Source organism: Pongo abelii, chromosome X (genome assembly GCF_028885655.2).
Source record: "Pongo abelii isolate AG06213 chromosome X, NHGRI_mPonAbe1-v2.0_pri, whole genome shotgun sequence".
In the NCBI taxonomy this organism is placed as follows: Eukaryota; Metazoa; Chordata; class Mammalia; order Primates; family Hominidae; genus Pongo; species Pongo abelii.
The window spans coordinates 67,921,844-67,941,140 of record NC_072008.2 but is presented as its reverse complement, the minus strand read 5'-3'; the positions used below and the strand labels follow the sequence as shown (position 1 = coordinate 67,941,140).

Here is a 19,297-nt window from a genome sequence, read left to right as displayed (position 1 = left end):
TTGTTTTTTAGTTTATAGAAACATAAATGATTTTTTGTATGTTGACTGTATTCTGGGACCTTGCTAAATTTGCCTGTTAGATCTAATAGTTTTTATAGATCTTTGAATTTTCTCTGTACACAATCATGTCCTCTGTGAATAACAAGTCATTACTAAGATAATGCCAGCAGCCCTTACTCATCTCTAGAAGAAAAATGTTCTTATATTATTCAAGGTTCTCCAGAGAGACAGAACTAAATCGAATATTCATTCTGTCTCTTGTATTATTCCTTCCTGAAGAGTCTGGACCATTCATAGTCTTGTCTTTATTGGGTTGTTGTAATTTTCCATTGACCTTATTTATGGGCCATGTCATCCATGATACATGTATGTGTGTATATGTACATATATATGTATACACACACAAACATATATATATATACACATATATAACATTGAGAGATAATTTATTAGGAAAATTGGCTCACATGGTTATGGATACTAAGTAAGTTCCATGAAAGGCCATCTGCAAGCTGGAGACCCTGGGGTGCTGGTAGTGTAACTCAGTCCAAGACTGAAGATCTCAGAACCAGGGAAACTGATGGTGCAATTCTCAGTCCAAGGCTGAAAGCCTGAGATCACAGAGGGGCACTGGAATAAGTCCTAGAGTCCAAAGGCCTGGGAGCCTGGAAAGGAACAGTATCCCAGCTTCAGCAAATAGATTGACATATTCACTTTTTCTCTGTTGTAGTTATCTCTGGCCCACCAACACATTGGATGATGCCTTCCCACATTGATGGTGGATCTTCCCCACCTAGTCCTCTCAGACTCACATGCTCATCTCTGGAAACACCCTCAAAGACATGCCCAAATATAATGTTTTATCAGGTTATTAGGTATCCCTCTGTCCGGTCAAGTTGACATCTAAAATTAACTATCACAAGCCCACTCACTGTCAACTTGGCACCCATATACATCTCCTTAAACCATATTTAATCTCCAAGTAACACAATAACAAGGTAGTAATTCCACTTAACATGATACACCTATTCCACACGAAAGTAAAATGCATTAGTCCTTTTCCCAGAAGAAAAGTTAAAGTTTTTTTGGAGATGTTTATTCTTCTCCTTATATACTATGACTTGAATACTATTACGTACAATTAACAATACTTATATACTGATATAAATTCAGTCAATCTTATATTACATGATAGATAAGAGTGAAAACAAAGATAATACATAATATATGTATATATACACACAGACATATTCTTAACAAAATAGGAAATAAATTCTTATAACAATTAGTCTTCATTTCTGTAACTGGTTACATGACCCTAGCTGGTGTTTGTAACTACTTTCTTCTACTATATATTTAGTACCCGCTTTGCCTTCAGGAAGTACCTTAGCTGGTGGTGGTCCCTTATCTAGTGAGGTGGCCCAAATCTTTATTCCTTAAGTCTGGCCATTAGTAATCTTGCCTAAATTGGGTTGTTGTAATTTTCTATTGACCTTTATTACAGGCCATAGTAGTACTGAGAGATGCCCTAAGGGATCTTCCGTATTCCAGACATCTCCTTAACTCCATTGTGAAGTAGTAGTTCAATTTGCCCTTGGTAGTCTGGATCAATCACCCCTTATTATCTTATCCTATTATTTCAGAAGCATGAGAAGCCCAAAGAGGCTGAGCGGCAGCTTTACCGTGCAGTTCAATTGAATTATTGGTGTGTCTCACAGAGGAAGCATTCTTCCCTTTGGAATTAAGATGTCTAGAGCCAGAAGAGTATAAAGTCACAGGAACAGGAAGCAAAAGTTTTGCTAGCAGGTCACTAGGGATAATAAATAGTGAGTGATGCCACTCCCATTTTCACCTCTTCATTTCTGGATCCATGAATCCTGGCCATGGGAGGAATAGTAGCATATATTAGGCACTGATTTAGAGCATATACAGCCTTCTGGAGAACCTTTCCCCAGCCCTGCAAGGTATTGTCACTTAGCTGGTGCTGTTATTTTGAATTCAAAGGACTCTTCCACCATTCAATTAAACCAGCTTTTTCAGGATGATGAGGAGTATGGAAATACCAGTGAATTCCATGAGCACGACCCCACTGCTATACTCCTTTGGCTATGGAGTGAGTTCCCTTGTCAGAAGCAATGCTGTGTGGAACACCATGATGGTAAATAAGACATCCTATGAGTCCACATATGGTAGTTTTGGCAGAAGCATTGTGTGCAGGGAAAGCAAATCCATATCTACAGTGTCTATTCCTTTAAAGACCAAACACTGTCCCTTATATTATTGAAGTGGTCCAATATAATCAGGCTGCCACCAGGTATCTTGCTGATTATCCCAGGAAATGATCATCTAAGACGTTGATCTCTGCTGCCATCAGATTGGGCACCCAGCAGTGGCCATAGCCAGGCTGGCTTTTGTGAGTGGAAGTCCATGTTGCTGAGTCCCTGCATAATCTCTACTATCACACCATTGCCACTTTGTTCAGGAACCCACTGAGCAATGATGGGGTGGCTGAGGAAAGAGGTTGACTAGTATCCACAGAGTAGGTCATTCTATCCACCTGATTATCAAAGTCCTCCTCTGCTGAGTTCATTCTTTGGTGTGCATTCACATGGGACAAAAATATCTTCATATACTTTGCCCACTCAGAGTTTTATTCTCATATCTCTTTTCCAAATTCTTTGTCACCAATTTTTCAATCATGTTCTTTCCAAGTCTTTGACCATTTGGCCAAATCATTGGCTACAGCCCGTGAATTAGTATATAACTACACATTTGGCATTTCTACTTTCAAGCAAAGTGCACATTCAGGTGCATTACCTAAATTTCTGCCCACTGAGAAGATTTCCCTTTACCGTTGCCATTCCAGGTTGTCGCAGAAAGTGACTATGCTGCTACAGCTCTCCACTTTTGGGTGGTGCTTACATATCATGTAGAACCATCTCTAACCAGGCCCTAGTCCTTTCTTCCTGTGTCAGTTGATTATAGGGTACTTCCCATGAGGCCATCGGTGTAGGCTGAGAGAGAGAAGGTGGTGTAGCAGGAGAAGGAACCATGGGTTTTTGGGGCCATTCCTTCATATAACTTAATTGTGTCTTCAGGATCTACTGGGGCCTGATCACATATATACAGCTTCCATTTGATGATGGAGTACTGCTGTGCCCACCCAACTCTATGATTTGGTGGGTAAAGTAACACACAGTTCAGAATGGGAGACTCAGGTCACATGGTAACTTGGTGGTCCATAGCCAAACATTCAGTTTCTACTAAGGCCAAGTAACAGGCCAAAAGCTGTCTCTCAAAATGATAGTATTTATCTTCAGATAATGACAGAGTCTTGCTCAAAAATCTCAGGGGACTTTACTTGTGATTCACCTGTAAAGGCTTGCCAAAGACTCCAAACAGCATTTATATCTGCCATTGACACCTCAAGTACCATTGGATATGTTGAATCCTAAGGCCCGAGTGGCAGAACAGCTTGCACAGCAGCCTGGACCTGTTGCAGAGCACTATGTTCTAAGTCCCACTCAAAACTAGCAGCTTTTCAGGTACCTCAGTAGATGGGACAGAGTAATATACTCACATGAGGAATATGTTTTGTCCAAAATCTAAATAGGCCCACTAGATGTGCCTCTTTCTTGGTTATAGGAGGGGCCAGATGTAACAACTTATCCTTCTCTTTGGAAAGGATATTACCACACCATTGGACCCTTAGAAGTTTCACTAAGGTAGAAGCCCCCTGAATTTCAGTTAGATTTATTTTCCATTCACATGCAAATGTTTTAGCAATAAATTCAGAGTGACTTCTACTTCATGTTCACTAGGTCCAGTCAGCAAAATGTCATCAATATAACACACCAGTGTGATATATTGTCAGGGGAAAAAGGCAATCAAGATATCTACAAACTAAACTGTGACACAGGGCTGGAGATAAGGTAGGACAATTAAGGCATATTGCTGGCCTTGACAGCTGAAAGCAAACTACTTCTGGTGGGTCTTTTGAGCAGGGATCAATAAAAAGCTTTTTGCCAGATCACTAGCTACATACCAAGTACCAGAAGATGTGTTAATTTGCTCAAGAAATGAAACCACATCTGGTACAGCAGCTGCAATTGGAGTCACCCCACTTGGTTAAGCTTACAGTAACATACTGTCCTTCTCCAGGATTCATCTTTCTTCTACACAGACCAAAAAGGAGAGTTGAATGGAGATGTGGTGGGAATCACCACCCCTGAATCATTGAAGTCCTTGATGGTGGCATCAATCTCTGCATTACCTCCAGGACTGCAGTATTGTTTTTGCTGTGCTATTTTCCTAGATAGAACCAGTTTTAGTGGTTTACATTTGGTCATTTCCACTTAATAGTCCTCACTACACAGGTTAAAAAATCAGCGTGGAGATTCTGCCAGCTGCTACATATGTATATTCCAGTTATGCATTCTGGAACTGAAGAAATGATCACAGAATGAATTCAGAAACCCACAGGACCCACTGTGAGTGGAATCTGAGCTAAAACTGCATTAATCACCTAACCTCCGTAAAGCCCTACTCTAACTGGAGGGTCACAGTGATGTTTGGATCTCATGTAATTAGTGTCAGTTCAGAGCCAGTGTTCACTAGTCCCTATTAGTTATAATAATACTAGTATTATTATAATAATAATACTAGTATATATATAATATATATTATATATATAATATATATTATACTAGTATAATATATAATAATAATAACTAGTATTATTATTTCTCTTTCTCCACTGCAGTTACCCAGGTAAAGCACCATAGGTCCCTTTGAAGAAAAAATGGGATAAAAATAAGTGGTACAGATTTTTAGTAGTGTACTGGTGTCCTTCCTGGGGGGGATCTGGTCTCCCTTTCATTCAAGGTTTTCTAGGTCTGTAAACTGGCTCAAGTCTGGGAATTGATTTATAACCCATTGTTCTCTATTTTTATTACTTGGGTTAGACTTTTATTTACTTGACTTGAAAGTTTTCTACTTATATAAAGTAAAAATTCAGCAGTTTTCTATCTGTCCACTTCTAGGAACACCATGTTTAAGTAGCCGATGCCATAGATCCATGAAAATCGACGATTCTGGTTGTTGCTTTGCCTTTGCTGTCTATTATGGTAACTATGCACACCTTACCTTTGAGAGCTGAGTGCCACAACATGGCCTCTACCACCCCAAGATCTAATTATTCCTATTACATTTAAGTTTTTTAAATGATTGACTGAGGATCCCACGGTAAGGTCCAGTTTACAAGAAAGTGCAACCATGGAGCACGTCAGGGATACTGGAGATCCCCTCACAAATCTATTTCACAAGGTATTGGTGAAAGGTATATCTTCTGAACTTTCCTGGTGTAGGTGAGTAGATTTTACATGACAAATTTACTCTAGTATTCCAATATCCCTACAGCTTTGAATTCCTTCCTCTATGGTAAGTCAAGGGAGGTGGGGCATCTCCAACATGCTTACCATGGACCATCTTTTGATACGTGTTTCAGCCAATGAACTAGAGAAACTTTTAGTGCTTTTTCTAACTCCCTGAGCTGTAACATTAAGTGGAGAATATCAGCTTAGTGAATCCATATTAAGCCTGATCTAACCTTATGTTTCTTCCACAATAATTCCACACTCCTAATATGCATTCCCCTACATGTTATCTGGATTTCTGCTTGTATAAAATTAAAAAAATCAAGTAGTTCTTTGGGATGTAGTATACCCCCTCATGGGATACACTTTTTATCTCATCTTTAGGAGCCAGTTATGGCTTGAGACTAGTTTATAGGTCTGAAAGCAAAGAGGGGGGGTGGGAATTGGTCCCAAGAAGAATCATCATCTTGCTTGGCAAATGCCCCGGAGGCCATTACCATTTTCTGAGGCAATGCAGAATTAATCCCCTGAGACAAAAGTAGAGAGGCATACACAACTGTGGGTAGGAATGCTCAAGCGGGTGGGAGTGAGGAGGTTACTTCTGGCTAACAAGACTCATCAGAATTTACATGGTCAATGTCCCTAACTTTATCAAGTGTTTTCACACATTCCTATCTTAACTTTTAGGATTTTTTTTCCCCCAATTAATACCCTCACTTTAACAGTAAATATTCTACAAGGGTGAGGGTTCAACTTTTCTTGTAATTCATCCAATGGGATAATGAGGGCTGGTGTTCAGTTTTCAGCAATTTTAGCCTGTGGCTATAGGAGAGAAGATTCTTACCAGAGCACACTTAGAGACTCTTAGATCACTTACATAGATTTTTTGAGCTTATTCTTTTCTTTTTTACTTTTTTACTTTTAAGTTCAGGGTACATGTGAGGGATGTGCAGGTTTGTTACATAGGTAAATGTGTATCATGGGGATTTGTCATACCAATTATTTTATCACACAGGTATTAAGCCTAGTATCCATTAGTTATTTTTTCTGATCCTCTCCCTCCTCCCGCCCTCCACCCTCTAATAGGCCCCAGTTTGTGTTTTTCCCCTCTATGCATCCATGAATTCTCATCATTTAGCTCCCACTTATAAGTGAGAACATGTGGTATCTGGTTTTCTGTTCCAATGTTAGTTTGCTAAGGATAATGACCTCTAGCTCCATCCATGCAAAGGACATGATTTTGTTCCTTTATGGCTGCATATTATTCCATGGTTTATATGTACTACATTTTCTTTATCCAGTCTATCATTGATGGGCATTTGGATTGATTTCTTGTCTTTGCTTTTGTGAACAGTGCTGCAATGAACATACTCATGCATGTGTCTTTATAATAGAACGATTTATATACTCCTTTGGGTATATATCCAGTAATGGGACTGCTGGGTCTATTGGTATTTCTGATTTTAGGTCCCTGAGGAATCACCACATTGTCTTCCACAATGGTTTATAAGCATTCCTTTTTCTCCATAACTTTGACAGCATCTGTTATTTTTGACTTTTAGTAATAGCCATTCTGACTGGCATGAGATGGTATCTCATTGCGGTTCTGATTTGCATTTCTCTAATCATCAGTGATGTTGAGCTTTTTTACATATGCTTATTGGCCACATATATGTCTTCTTTTGAAAAGTGTCTTTTCATATTATTGCCCACCTTTTAATGGGGTTGTTTGTTTTTAGCTTGTTCATTTGTTTAAGTTCCTTATTAGACCTTAGTCAGATGCACAGTGTGCAAAATATTTTCCCATTCTGTAGGTTGTCTGTTTACTCTGATGGTAGTTTCTTTTGCTGTGCAGAAGCTCTTTAGTTTCACTAGATCCAATTTGTCAATTTTTGCTTCTGTTGCAATTGCTTTTGGTGTCTTTAATCATGAAATTTTTGCCCATGCCTATGTCCTGAATGATATTGCCTAGGTTGTCTTCCAGGGTTTTTATATTTTTGAGTTTTACATTTAAGTCTTTAATCCTTTTTGACTTAATTATTGTACATGGTGTAAAGAAGGAGTCCAGTTTCAATTTTCTTTCTATGGCTAGCCAGTTATTCCAGCACCATTTATTAAATAGAAAAAAATGTCCCCATTGCTTGTTTTTGTTGGGTTTGTGAAAGATCAGATAGTTGTAGGTGTGCAGTCTTATTTCTGGGTCCTCTGTTCTGTTCCATTGGTCTATGTGTCTGTTCTTGTATAAGTACCATGCTGTTTTGTTCATTGTAGCCCTGTAGCATAGTTTGAAGTTGGGTAGTGTGACACCTTCAGCTTTGTTCTTTTTGCAGAAAACAAAGGTATACTACGATGTTGGTTGGTGGCTCCTAGGACTGCCTTGGCTATTTGGGTTTTTTTTTTTTTTTTTGGTTCCATATGAATTTTAAAATAGTTTTCTCTGGTTCTGTGAAGAATGTCAGTGGTAATTTAATGGGAATAACATTGAATTTATGAAATGCTTTGGGCAATATGGCCATTTTAACAATATTGATTCTTCCTAACCATGAGCATGGATCATTTTTCCATTTGTTCGTGTCATCTCTGATTTTTTTAAGAAGTGGTTTGTAGTTCTTTTTGTAGGAGCTCATGATTTTCTTGATCACTTTGTCCAGTGATACTAGGAGCAACCAACTATCATATTTCTCTCTTTTCTGCAAATGTTAAAAAGTATCATGTATGGAGTCACTAATTTTGTGCCTCTTATAAATAGTGAATTAGTAGTACCAAATGGATTTATTTTGTGTATCTCTATAAACAGTTTATACCATGGGCTATCATTTCATTCTGTACTATTATAAATAGAGGCCTTAGTATTTTTATTTATTTATTTATTTATTTTTTCTTTTATTATTATTATTATTATTATTATTATACTTTAGGTTTTATGGTACATGTGCCCAATGTGCAGGTAAGTTACATATGTATACATGTGCCATGCTGGTGCGCTGCACCCACCAACTCGTCATCTAGCATTAGGTATATCTCCCAATGCTATCCCTCCCCCCTACCCCCACCCCACAACAGTCCCCAGAGTGTGATGTTCCCCTTCCTGTGTCCATGTGTTCTCATTGTTCAATTCCCACCTATGAGTGAGAATATGCGGTGTTTGGTTTTTTGTTCTTGCGATAGTTTACTGAGAATGATGATTTCCAACTTCATCCATGTCCCTACAAATGACGTGAACTCATCATTTTTTATGGCTGCATAGTATTCCATGGTGTATATGTGCCACATTTTCTTAATCCAGTCTATCATTGTTGGACATTTGGGTTGGTTCCAAGTCTTTGCTATTGTGAATAATGCCGCAATAAACATACGTGTGCATGTGTCTTTATAGCAGCATGATTTATAGTCCTTTGGGTATATACCCAGTAATGGGATGGCTGGGTCGAATGGAATTTCTAGTTCTAGATCCCTGAGGAATCGCCACACTGACTTCCACAAGGGTTGAACTAGTTTACAGTCCCACCAACAGTGTAAAAGTGTTCCTATTTCTCCACATCCTCTCCAGCACCTGTTGTTTCCTGACTTTTTAATGATTGCCATTCTAACTGGTGTGAGATGGTATCTCATTGTGGTTTTGATTTGCATTTCTCTGATGGCCAGTGATGGTGAGCATTTTTTCATGTGTTTTTTGGCTGCATAAATGTCTTCTTTTGAGAAGTGTCTGTTCATGTCCTTCGCCCACTTTTTGATGGGGTTGTTTGTTTTTTTCTTGTAAATTTGTTGGAGTTCATTGTAGATTCTGGATATTAGCCCTTTGTCAGATGAGTAGGTTGCGAAAATTTTCTCCCATTTTGTAGGTTGCCTGTTCACTCTGATGGTAGTTTCTTTTGCTGTGCAGAAGCTCTTGAGTTTAATTAGATCCCATTTGTCAATTTTGGCTTTTGTTGCCATTGCTTTTGGTGTTTTAGACATGAAGTCCTTGCCCATGCCTATGTCCTGAATGGTAATGCCTAGGTTTTCTTCTAGAGTTTTTATGGTTTTAGGTCTAACATTTAAGTCTTTAATCCATCTTGAATTGATTTTTGTATAAGGTGTAAGGAAGGGATCCAGTTTCAGCTTTCTACATATGGCTAGCCAGTTTTCCCAGCACCATTTATTAAATAGGGAATCCTTTCCCCATTTCTTGTTTTTGTCAGGTTTGTCAAAGATCAGATACTTGTAGATATGTGGCATTATTTCTGACGGCTCTGTTCTGTTCCATTGATCTATATCTCTGTTTTGGTACCAGTACCATGCTGTTTTGGTTACTGTAGCCTTGTAGTATAGTTTGAAGTCAGGTAGTGTGATGCCTCCAGCTTTGTTCTTTTGGCTTAGGATTGACTTGGCGATGCAGGCTCTTTTTTGGTTCCATATGAACTTTAAAGTAGTTTTTTCCAATTCTGTGAAGAAAGTCATTGGTAGCTTGATGGGGATGGCATTGAATCTGTAAATTACCTTGGGAAGGATGGCCATTTTCATGATATTGATTCTTCCTACCCATGAGCATGGAATGTTCTTCCATTTGTTTGTATCCTCTTTTATTTCCTTGAGCAGTGGTTTGTAGTTCTCCTTGAAGAGGTTCTTCACGTCCCTTGTAAGTTGGATTCCTAGGTATTTTATTCTCTTTGAAGCAATTGTGAATGGGAGTTCACTCATGATTTGGCTCTCTGTTTGTCTGTTATTGATGTATAAGAATGCTTGTGATTTTTGCACATTGATTTTGTATCCTGAGACTTTGCTGAAGTTGCTTATCAGCTTAAGGAGATTTTGGGCTGAGACAATGGGGTTTTCTAGATATACTATCATGTCATCTGCAAACAGGGACAATTTGACTTCCTCTTTTCCTAATTGAATACCCTTTATTTCCTTCTCCTGCCTAATTGCCCTGGCCAGAACTTCCAACACTATGTTGAATAGAAGTGGTGAGAGAGGGCATCCCTGTCTTGTGCCAGTTTTCAAAGGGAATGCTTCCAGTTTTTGCCCATTCAGTATGATATTGGCTGTGGGTTTGTCATAAATAGCTCTTATTATTTTGAGATACGTCCCATCAATTCCTAATTTATTGAGAGTTTTTAGCATGAAGGGTTGTTGAATTTTGTCAAAGGCCTTTTCTGCATCTATTGAGATAATCATGTGGTTTTTGTCTTTGGTTCTGTTTATATGCTGGATTACATTTATTGATTTGCGTATATTGAACCAGCCTTGCATCCCAGGGATGAAGCCCACTTGATCATGGTGGATAAGCTTTTTGATGTGCTGCTGGATTCTGTTTGCCAGTATTTTATTGAGGATTTTTGCATCAATGTTCATCAAGGATATTGGTCTAAAATTCTCTTTGTTTGTTGTGTCTCTGCCAGGCTTTGGTATCAGGATGATGCTGGCCTCATAAAATGAGTTAGGAAGGATTCCCTCTTTTTCTATTGATTGGAATAGTTTCAGAAGGAATGGTACCAGCTCCTCCTTGTACCTCTGGTAGAATTCGGCTGTGAACCCATCTGGTCCTGGACTTTTTTTGGTTGGTAAGCTATTGATTATTGCCACAATTTCAGCTCCTGTTATTGGTCTATTCAGAGATTCAACTTCTTCCTGGTTTAGTCTTGGGAGGGTGTATGTGTTGAGGAATTTATCCATTTCTTCTAGATTTTCTAGTTTATTTGCATAGAGGTGTTTGTAATATTCTCTGATGGTAGTTTGTATTTCTGTGGGATCGGTAGTGATATCCCCTTTATCATTTTTTATTGCATCTATTTGATTCTTCTCTCTTTTTTTCTTTATTAATCTTGCTAGCAGTCTATCAATTTTGTTGATCCTTTCGAAAAACCAGCTCCTGGATTCATTTATTTTTTGAAGGGTTTTTTGTTTCTCTATTTCCTTCAATTCTGCTCTGATTTTAGTTATTTCTTGCCTTCTGCTAGCTTTTGAATGTGTTTGCTCTTGCTTTTCTAGGTCTTTTAATTGTGATGTTAGGGTGTCAATTTTAGATCTTTCCTGCTTTCTCTTGTGGGCATTTAGTGCTATAAATTTCCCTCTACACACTGCTTTGAATGCATCCCAGAGATTCTGGTATGTTGTGTCTTGGTTCTCGTTGGTTTCAAAGAACATCTTTATTTCTGCCTTCATTTCGTTATGTACCCAGTAGTCATTCAGGAGCAGGTTGTTCAGTTTCCACGTAGTTGAGCGGTTTTGAGTGAGATTCTTAATCCTGAGTTCTAGCTTGATTGCACTGTGATCTGAGAGACAGTTTGTTACAATTTCTGTTGTTTTACATTTATTGAGGAGAGCTTTACTTCCAAGTATATGGTCAATTTTGGAATAGGTGTGGTGTGGTGCTGAAAAAAATGTATATTCTGTTGATTTGGGGTGGAGAGTTCTGTAGATGTCTATTAGGTCTGCTTGGTGAAGAGCTGAGTTCAATTCCTGGGTATCCTTGTTGACTTTCTGTCTCATTGATCTGTCTAATGTTGATAGTGGGGTGTTAAATTCTCCCATTATTAATGTGTGGGAGTCTAAGTCTCTTTGTAGGTCACTCAGGACTTGCTTTATGAATCTGGGTGCTCCTGTATTGGGTGCATATATATTTAGGATAGTTAGCTCTTCTTGTTGAATTAATCCCTTTACCATTATGTAATGGCCTTCTTTGTCTCTTTTGATCTTTGTTGGTTTAAAGTCTGTTTTATCAGAGACTAGGATTGCAACCCCTGCCTTTTTTGTTTTCCATTTGCTTGGTAGATCTTCCTCCATCCTTTTATTTTGAGCCTATGTGTGTCTCTGCACGTGAGATGGGTTTCCTGAATACAGCACACTGATGGGTCTTGAGTCTTTATCCAATTTGCCAGTCTGTGTCTTTTAATTGGAGCATTTAGTCCATTTACATTTAAAGTTAATATTGTTATGTGTGAATTTGATCCTGTCATTATGATGTTAGCTGGATATTTTGCTTGTTAGTTGATGCAGTCTCTTCCTAGTCTCGATGTTCTTTACATTTCAGTATGATTTTGCAGTGGCTGGTACCGGTTGTGCCTTTCCATGTTTAGCGCTTCCTTCAGGAGCTCTTTTAGGGCAGGCCTGGTGGTGACAAAATCTCTCAGCATTTGCTTGTCTGTAAAGTATTTTATTTCTCCTTCACTTATGAAGCTTAGTTTGGCAGGATATGAAATTCTGGGTTGAAAATTATTTTCTTTAAGAATGTTGAATATTGGCCCCCACTCTCTTCTGGCTTGTAGGGTTTCTGCCGAGAGATCCGCTGTTAGTCTGATTGGCTTCCCTTTGATGGTAACCCGACCTTTCTCTCTGGCTGCCCTTAACATTTTTTCCTTCATTTCAACTTTGGTGAATCTGACAATTATGTGTCTTGGAGTTGCTCTTCTCGAGGATTATCTTTGTAGCGTTCTCTGTATTTCCTGAATCTGAATGTTGGCCTGCCTTGCTAGATTGGGGAAGTTCTCCTGGATAATATCCTGCAGAGTGTTTTCCAACTTGTTTCCATTCTCCCCGTCACTTTCAGGTACACCAATCAGACGTAGATTTGGTCTTTTCACATAGTCCCACATTTCTTGGAGGCTTTGCTCATTTCTTTCTATTCTTTTTTCTCTAAACTTCCCTTCTCGCTTCATTTCATTCATTTCATCTTCCAGGGCTGATACCCTTTCTTCCATTTGATCGCATCGGCTCCTGAGGCTTCTGCATTCTTCACGTAGTTCTCGAGCCTTGGTTTTCAGCTCCATCAGCTCCTTTAAGCACTTCTCTGTATTGGTTATTCTAGTTATACATTCTTCTAAATTTTTTTCAAAGTTTTCAACTTCTTTGCCTTTGGTTTGAATATCCTCCCGTAGCTCGGAGTAATTTGATCGTCTGAAGCCTTCTTCTCTCAGCTCATCAAAGTCATTCTCCGTCCAGCTTTGTTCCGTTGCAGGTGAGGAACTGCGTTCCTTTGGAGGAGGAGAGGTACTCTGGTTTTTAGAGTTTCCAGTTTTTCTGCTCTGTTTTTTCCCCATCTTTGTGGTTTTATCTACTTTTGGTCTTTGATGATGGTGATGTACAGATGGGTTTTTGGTGTGGATGTCCTTTCTGTTAGTTTTCCTTCTAACAGACAGAACCCTCAGCTGCAGGTCTGTTGGAGTTCCTGGCCGGCCGTGTGAGGTGTCAGTCTGCCCCTGCTGGGGGGTGCCTCCCAGTTAGGCTGCTTGGGGGTCAGGGGTCAGGGACCCACTTGAGGAGGCAGTCAGCCCGTTCTCAGATCTCCAGCTGCGTGCTGGGAGAACCACTGCTCTCCTCACAGCTGTCAGACAGGGACATTTAAGTCTGCAGAGGTTACTGCTGTCTTTTTGTTTGTCTGTGTCCTGCCCCCAGAGGTGGAGCCTACAGAGGCAGGCAGGCCTCCTTGAGCAGTGGTGGGCTCCACCCAGTTCAAGCTTCCAGGCTGCTTTGTTTACCTAAGCGAGCCTGGGCAATGGCGGGCGCCCCTCCCCCAGCCTCGCTGCCGACTTGCTGTTTGATCTCAGACTGCTGTGCTAGCAATCAGCGAGACTCCGTGGGCGTAGGACCCTCTGAGCCAGGTGCGGGCTATACTCTCCTGGGGCACCGTTTCCTAAGCCCGTTGGAAAAGCACAGTATTCGGGTGGGAGTGGCCCGATTTTCCAGGTGCCGTTTGTCACCCCTGGAAGGGGAACTCCCTGACCCCTTGCGCTTCCCGAGTGAGGCAATGCCTCGCCCCTGCTTCGGCTGGCGCACGGTGCGCTCACCCACTGACCTGCGCCCACTGTCTGGCACTCCCTAGTGAGATGGACACGGTACCTCAGATGGAAATGCAGAAATCACCCGTCTTCTGCGTGGCTCGCGCTGGGAGCTGTAGACCGGAGCTGTTCCTATTCGGCCATCTTGGCTCCTCCCCCGGCCTTAGTATTTTTAAATTTAATCAGATTAGAGCCAGTTCCAGATACCCAAAACCAATTAAAGAAAAATGAATCTTTAAAATTCTGTTTTTCTAGAGTCACTCCTAGTACCTAAATCTGTGTTAGGACTTTCCAGAAAGGCAGAACCAATGGGATATAGACAGATAGATATAAATAAATAGATATATTAGATAGACAGATACATGCAAGATTTCATTAGGGAAATTAGCTCATATGATTATGGAGCCGGAGAAATTCCATGACAGGCCATCTGCAATTTGGAGATCCTGAAATGCTGTAGTGTGGCTTAGTCCAAGTGTGAAGGCCTCAGAACCATGAAAGCTGGTGGTGTCACTCTCAATCCGATGCTGATAGCCTGGGAACCCATGAGGCCACTGGTGTGAGTCCTGGAGTCCTAAGGCCAGAAAGTGTGAAGTTGTCCAAGGTTAGAAGATGAAGACAGATAGACATATTTACCACTTCTCAGCTTTTGTTATTTCAGGATCCCCAGCAGATTGGATGGTACCCTCTCACATTGAGTGTGGACGTTCCTTACCTAGTCTACTCAACTCATAGGTTAATCTCCTCTGAAAACACCCTCACAGGCATACCATGAAATAATGCTTTACCAGGTTTCTAAGTATTTATCAGTCCAGCCAAGTTAACACCTAAAATTAATTATCATAGATATGAATGATGAAAACTGTTAAAACTTGCAATGTTGTTTTGCAATTTTTATCCAATTTAAAATGCATGTTTAATATAATTCCACAGAGGATATTAATTTTTAAATGCTTTCTCTACATTAGAAACACTTTCAGCCCTTACCTTAGTTTGATAATGTTAATGTAAAGGGATCTAGATTACCAGCCACTACAGGGATTGATACTTTCTAGGAAATATCTTGGGATGCTAATGAGCTGTGATGGTTAATACTGAGCATCAACTTGATTGGATCAAAGGATGCAAAGTATTGATCCTGGGTGTGTCTGTGAGGGTGTTGCCAAAGGAGATTAACATTTGAGTCAGTGGGCTTGGAAAAGCAGATGCACCCTTAATCTCAGTGGGATCCGTATAATCAGCTGCCAGCACGGCTAGAAGATAGAGCAGGCAGGAACATGTGAAAAGACTAGACTGGCCTAGCCTCACAGCCTACATTTTTCTTATGTGCTGGATGCTTCCTGGCCTCAAACATTGGACTCTAAGTTCTTTAGTTTTCGGGCTCAGACTGGCTCTCCTTGCTCCTCAGCTTGCAGGTAGCCTATTGTGGGACCTTGTGATCATGTGAGTTAACACTTAAGAAACTCCCCTATATATTCTATTATATAGATATATTCTATTATATACCCATAACTAATAGGAGATATATATATATATCAGGATCCAGTTATATGTGTATATATATATATATATATATATGTGTATATATATATATATATATGTGTGTATATATATATATATATACACACACACGCATATATATATCAGGATCCAGTTATATGTGTGTGTATATATATATCTCCTATTAGTTCTGTCCCTCTAGAGAACCCTGACTAATACAGATTTTGGTACCAGGAGTGGTTCTACAGGAACAGAACATTAAGGATGGAGTTCTTTCTTTGGTTTTGGGGTTTCTGGATTCGGCTGCTTAATATTGTTAGACCCAAAAATGCTAACGATTATGCTTCTAACAGTATGGAAAACACTGATAGTCCTTGGCATAAACTTTTTAGAGATTTATGCAAAATAAATGCATTTAACATTCTTGATTTACTGCTTGTGAGAGGCAAGGAGTTCAGTGATTCTGCACAGAATACCTTTGACCATATGTGAAGAACAAAGGAATATAATGAAGCTGGTTGGTTGCTCCTAAGTTCAGTGGACAAAGGGATGAAAGAAAATGATAAACTCAGGGATTTTAACTCCCAGCTTCAGAAGCAAATACTGAGCCTCAAATCTGCTAAGATTGCCAAGTGAGAGTCTTACCTCCTGTAGAGAATGAGCTGAAATCGTGGAAAACAGACACAAACTCTTATCATGCGAATGGCTAACCTGCAATGAAAAATGCATGCACAGCCTTGCCAGGTGTCTACTGTTAAAGTGAGCGCATTGATCGGAAAAGAACAAGACTCTGCAACTTGGAATGGGAACATGTGGAAGGACCCTGATGAAGCTGTGGACACTAAATTTATAAACTCTGATGAACCTTTTTTGCCAGAAGGAACAGCTTTCCCATCCCCAGTAGTGGGAACATCCCCTCCTTGACCCAAATGCTGCCATCAGCCTTTCCACTTTTGTCTGAGGAGATGAAACCTGTGCTGCCTGAGGCAACAGTGATGGCCTCCCTAAGGCAGTTGCCAGGCAAGATAATGCTGATTCTCCTCAGGAGCCACCTCCAACACCACTGTTTGATTCTAGACCTATAACTAGACTAAAGTCCCAGCAGGCCTGTAGAGGTGAGTTTAAGAGTGTGACCCATGAGGTAGTGCACTACACTAGAAAAGAACTGCTTTATTTTTCTGTTTAAATAAGACAGAAATCTGGATAACAGTCATGGGGATGGATATTAAGGGTGAGGGATAATGGTGGAAGAAACATAAAGTTAGATCAGGCTGAATTTATTGATGGGCCCACTAAGTAGGGACTCTGCATTTAATGTTGTAGCTCGAGGAGTTAGAAAATGTTCTAACAGTTTATTTGCTTGGTTAGTTGAAATATGTATTAAAAGATGGTCCACTGTGAGTGAGCTGGAAATGCCTGATCTCCCTTGGTTAAATGTAGAGGAAGGGATCAAAAGGCTTAGGGAGATTGGAATGCTAAGGTGGATTAGTTACTTTTGACCTACTCATCCCAGTTGGGAGGGTCCAGAGAATATACTCTCAACCAATGTCTTGCAAAATAGATTTGTGAGGACAGCACCTGTATCTTTGAAGAGCCCTGTAATTGCTCCTCTCTATATTTCAGATCTAACAGTGGGAACTACAGTCACTCAACTACAAAATTTAAATACAATGGGAATAATTGGATCCTGAGGTGGCAGGGGCAAAGTGGCAGCACTCAACCATCAAAGGCAAAGTAAGCATAGCTATCATAATGGACACTAGAGAAAAAGCAGTAATCAGAATAGTCTGACTCATGTAGAGCTCTGGGATTGGCTAATTAATCATGGTGTTCCTAGAAGTGAAACTGATAGGAAGCCTACTGCATTCCTACTTAATTTATGTAAGCAGAAAACTTCTAGGTAGAATGGACAAAAGACTAATTTGAATTGTAAAAACAGAAGCACGGCCCCTCAATCAATTTCCCAACTTGAGCCAGTTTAAATGCCCAGAACCCCTTGAATGAAGGGAAGTCCAGGACCCCTTGAGGAAAGGCTCCACTACACTACCGACAATATATGCTGTTAATCTTTCTCCCATCCTTCCCCAAGGAGACCTCCAGCCTTTTACCAGAGTAACTGTGTGTTGGGGAAAGGGATCAGACATTTCAGGGACTACTGGACACTGGCTCTGAGCTGATGTTGATTCCAGGGGACCCATAACATCATTGTGGTCCTCTAGTTAAAGTAGGGGCTTATGGAGGTCAGGCAATTAATGGGGTTTTAGCTCAGGTCCAACTTACAGTGGGTCCAGTGAGTCCCCAGGCTCATCTGTGGTCATTTCTCCAGTGCCAGAATGCATAATTGGCATAGACGTACTTAGTAGCTGATAGAACCCCCTCATTAGCTCCATGACTGGTAAGGTGAGGGTTATTATGGTGGGAAAGGCCAAATGGAAGCCATTAGAGCTGCCTCTACCTAGCAAAATGGTAAATCAAAAACTATATTTCATCCCTGGAGGGATTGCGGAAATTAGTGCCACCATCAAGGACTTGAAAGATGCAGGGGTTGTGATTCCCACCACATCCCCGTTCAGCTCTCCTTTTTGGCCTATTGTGAAGGAAAAGTTAAATTTTAAATTTGAACTCAATTGAACATGGACACAAACAATGGTCACCAACTTCCGGAACAGGTTGTGTGAGCCCCTTGAGGTGTTCATTCGGCACTGTTTCAGAGAAACCTATATTAGTTATTGCAAAACAGTAGACAGTAGCAAAAAAAAAAGTTGACCTTTTTGTGTTCCTTGAGCCCAGTCATCAAGGGCCCTTGTGACTGGGCCTTGTACCAAACAACTCGTTACAAAAAGAGCTAGGGTCCTAGACTACACTGAAGCTTCATGAGACCTCGTCTGTGCACATGAGAGTGTCCAACTCTGGAGCCCAGGCTGTTGCTTCCCAGTCTGGTGGTGAATCCTCCATAGTCTGGTGAGTGCAGTGTCTGACTCTAGAGCCCAGGCTGTTGCTTCCCAATCTGGTGGTGAATCCTCCATAGTCTGGTGAGTGTAAATGTATATATATATATATCTTTTCCCTTCTCCCCGACCATTGCAATTTGCTTATTATATCAATTTGCCTATATTAATTTGCTTATTATATCATTTGCTTATTATATTATTTGCATATTATATCTGCATTGCCATTTACGTGAGATACAGCTTGTTTACTCTTAAAGGTACTGTGTGTGTGATTTTCTCCCCTTGTGCATTTCCCTCACAGAACACCTGTGCAGAAGACAGATGAATCTTGGAGAATGACAGTGGATTATCATAAGCTTAACCAAGTAGTGATTCCAATTGCAGCTGCTGTACCAGATGCAGCAGGTGGTTTTGTTTCTTGAGCATATTAACACATCTCCTGGTACCCGGTATGCAGCCATTGACTTGGCAAATGCCTTTTTCTCCATTCCTGTCCACAAAGCCCACTAGAAGCAATTTACCTTCAACTGGCAAGGCCAGCAGTATACCTTTACTGTCTTACATCAGGGGTATATCAACTATCTGTCTTTGTGACATAATCTTATTTGGAGAGAACTTGATTGCTTTTTGCTTCCACAAGATATCACACTGGTTCATTACATTATGACATTATGGTGATTGGATCCCGTGAGCAAGAAGTAGCAAACACACTGGA

At 40.2% G+C, this 19,297-nt stretch overlaps 1 long non-coding RNA gene across 1 annotated transcript in view; it reads right to left on the bottom strand.

Moving 5' to 3' along the window:
• Positions 1-19,297, bottom strand: part of LOC134760913 (uncharacterized) — a 78,943-nt gene that overhangs the window by 24,092 nt on the left and 35,554 nt on the right. The gene's annotated exons all lie outside the window — the stretch shown is intronic.